Source organism: Centroberyx gerrardi, chromosome 3 (genome assembly GCF_048128805.1).
Source record: "Centroberyx gerrardi isolate f3 chromosome 3, fCenGer3.hap1.cur.20231027, whole genome shotgun sequence".
Classification (NCBI taxonomy): Eukaryota; Metazoa; Chordata; class Actinopteri; order Beryciformes; family Berycidae; genus Centroberyx; species Centroberyx gerrardi.
The window spans coordinates 8,513,030-8,516,411 of NC_135999.1; the positions used below are offsets into that span (position 1 = coordinate 8,513,030).

The 3,382-nt window shown below is 50.6% G+C and overlaps 1 pseudogene; it reads left to right on the forward strand.

Moving 5' to 3' along the window:
• The first annotated feature begins 431 nt into the window (after positions 1-431).
• Positions 432-2,738, forward strand: LOC139923805 (uncharacterized; annotated as a pseudogene).
• Positions 2,739-3,382: the final 644 nt, after the last annotated feature.

A 3,382-nucleotide genomic window follows, 5' to 3' on the forward strand; every position in this document is an offset into this window, starting at 1 on the left:
GTTCAAACTTTAAGAGGTAGATATGAGTTGTTTACACATTACTAACCTGAGAGAAACAGGTAACACAAGAGAAAATGAAGACAACGGGACAACAGTTGGCTTTTCCCAGAGTCGTCTTCTCAGGCTTTGAGCGGAAGCGCCCCCAACTGTCATACCGGGTAAAAAAACGGGTGAATACTATCTGAAGCCGCTGTATAACAAAAGAGAAAATATGAGACTATTAATGAAGTTATTATTATTATAACTAAAGTTTGGGAACAAGACCACGCCTCAAGCACACATTCAATTTCCTGCTCCACCCTATTTAAACGCGCCTAACCATGACCTTTTCTCTCTCTCGTATGTCTCAGTTCTCTCATTTTGCGTACGTTCTCAGACAGACCGAGCTTTGATAAAACTTATACTTAATCGATCCCTTACCTGATCTCGCCATGGATCACGAGCTCCAGCTTTTCATCTCGGACAGCGACCTGTTCGACCAAGATCCACCAAGATCCGCGGTCTTGGAGTCTCCCCTGTCCATTGATGAGCCTCAAGCGCCGGTTCAAAGTTCTCAGCCATCCCAGTTACGCTCGGTGATCCAGGTTCCTCAACAGCCAATCGTCCATTACTCTCCATCCAGCAGTTCCAACGAGATTCCCCCCTCACCTCCGCGTTCCGACAGAGGTAGAAGTCGCCGTCGTCGTTCGAGGGGAGACATCCCCTCTTCCACTCATCATCTCTCCAACCGTTCAAGATCAAGGCGATCTATTCCCAGGCGACGCCAACAAACAACTCCGGATTCACCCCAAACACACACTGTGTGTCGTCGCGCCACCGACATATCCAACTGGACAGTCGTCCGCTTGCAGCGCGTCCTCAAAGAAAAGAAAATCTCCTTCTACTGCAACGACAACAAAGCAAAGCTTTTTCAGCTTTACACAAATTCTCTCCGCACTAATGCTCCTCCGGCGACGACATCAACAAACACTCCCGTGCTTCCGGGTACTCAAACCAATGTCGCCGCCATCGGGACTAACCCCGATGACGTCATCACGCCGCCTAACGCAGCAGGGCCGCATCCAGCCACTCCAGCCCTCAGTCGTGAGGGCCAGGTCGTATCTCCCCCTGTGCCTGCTCCCTTTGTTTCCGATCCGTCTCGTCTCTTTTCTTCTTTTCTGTCATCCCTGTGTCCGCAGGCTGCACAAAACACCCTTGCACATGCATCCCTTCAACCCAGCATCCCTTCATCTTCCCTTCCTTCAGCCAGTGCCAGTACAGCTTCCTTGGCTCCTTTGGCCCCCTCTTCCTCCTCCATCCCAGTATGCTCTACTAACCAGAGTGCCCCAACAGCGGCAAGCCATAGCGGTCCCACCAACCCAACACCCCTACTTCCGACTAACCTATCCTTTACTTCCTCATCCACGGCTTCACACATGGCTTCCACCCAGGTATCCAGGTCATCCCAGATTCCTCATATACATGTCACAATCTTCAGTCAGCCCTCGCGGAGCCTGACACCGTCGATAAACTCCTAGCCAAAGAGGTAAAGGATGGTTTCATGATTGGCCCATTTAACAGCCCTCCTTTTCCACTACACAGAATCAGTCCAATCGGCATTGCCACCAGAAAATACTCTGGCAAGAAGAGGCTTATCATCGATCTTTCATCCCCCCATGGTTCCTCCATTCCCAGCATCAACAGTCTCATCCCCAGTCCAGATTTTTCCATGCAGTACACAACCTTTATATCATGCCATTTCACTCATCCGTCTTGCAGGCCAAGGCGCTTGGTTGGCCAAAGCAGACATCACCAGTGCCTTCAAAGTCCTCCCTATACACCCAGACTACTGCCGTTTTTTCGGCGTCCTCTGGAAGGGTGCTTATTATTTCTCTGTCCGTCTTACCTTCGGGTGCAAGAGCAGCCCCAAAATATTTGACTCCCTCTCCGAAGCACTCTGCTGGATCCTCACCAACAACCATAAACTCCCATATGTCGTCCACCTGCTAGACGACTTCCTTATCGTTACACCACCATCCTCACCCCCATCATACGGTCTCACGACTCTGACATCTGCTTTCTCCAAACTCGGCATCCCTCTCTCCTCAGAGAAAACAGAAGGACCCAGCACTTCACTCGAATTCCTCGGCATCACACTGGACTCCGTCTCTTTCCAAGCCTCACTGCCCGTTGAGAAAATACACCGCATCTCCCTATTTCTTTCGAACTACCTCCTCGCTCACACATGCACCAAACGCCAGCTACTCGCTCTGCTCTTTTACAAAGACCACATCACCCAGCCCGAGGACATCCAGCTGTACACCGATGCAGCTCCCTCTATCGGATTCGGCGGCTATTACGGAGGGAGGTGGTTCTCGTCCAAATGGCCGCCTGAATTTTCTTCCCTCTCTCCTTCCTCCGCTCTTCACGAGCTGTACCCCATCGTGGTAGCAGCACTCCTTTGGGGGCACGAGTGGTCCAAGAAGGCCATTCTAATGCATACAGACAACACCGCAGTCGTCGACATAATTAATAAAGGGCGGTCTCACTCACTGGACATCATGCAGTTCATGCGCAAGCTTACTCTGGTCTCAGCTCAGCACCAATTCATCATCCGCGCCAATCACATTCCCGCTTACAAGAACACCATCGCTGACTCCCTGTCTCGCTTTTCATTCCAGAAATTCAAACTCTTGGCGCCAGACTCCGACTCCCATCCCACTCCAGTTCCACCGTTTTCAGCCACCATCTTCAACTAACCCCGCAGCTCCAACACCTGGCCTCAGCATCCCAAGAAGCCATCCTCAATAGCCTTGCTCCCCGAACACTGTCATCATATCTTTCAGGATGGAATTGCTTCAAGGCCTTTCACACATGCCACAATCTGCCATTTCCTTCCTTAGATGTTTTAACCTTAACCAATTTCATCACCTATGCCCATTCAACCCTCCATGTCAGAACTTCAACCATCCACATCTACATCAGTAGCATCAACTTCTTCGTGAAATTACTCACCGGTGCCCCATGCCCTTCTGTCTCTCATTCCCACATCAGCATGCTAATTAAAGGTCTTCGAAAGGCCGAGCCGCAACTCCCATCGAAACGGTTACCCCTCACTTCAGACCTCCTCACACGTTGCATCCAAACCCTTCGCACATGATACTTATCCCCCTTCATCGACGCCACCCTCAAATCCATGTTCCTCCTGGCCTTCTTTGGATTTCTGCGATGTTCAGAATTCACCTCCACCACCTCCATCTACGATCCGTCTCGCCATACGAGTCTTTCTGATCTCTCTGTCCACACTCCCAACTCCCTTGTCTTCAACCTCAAATTTAGCAAGACCGACCAACTTGGCGTGTCACATCCCATCATCCTGTTTCGCCTAGATTCATACTTAAGC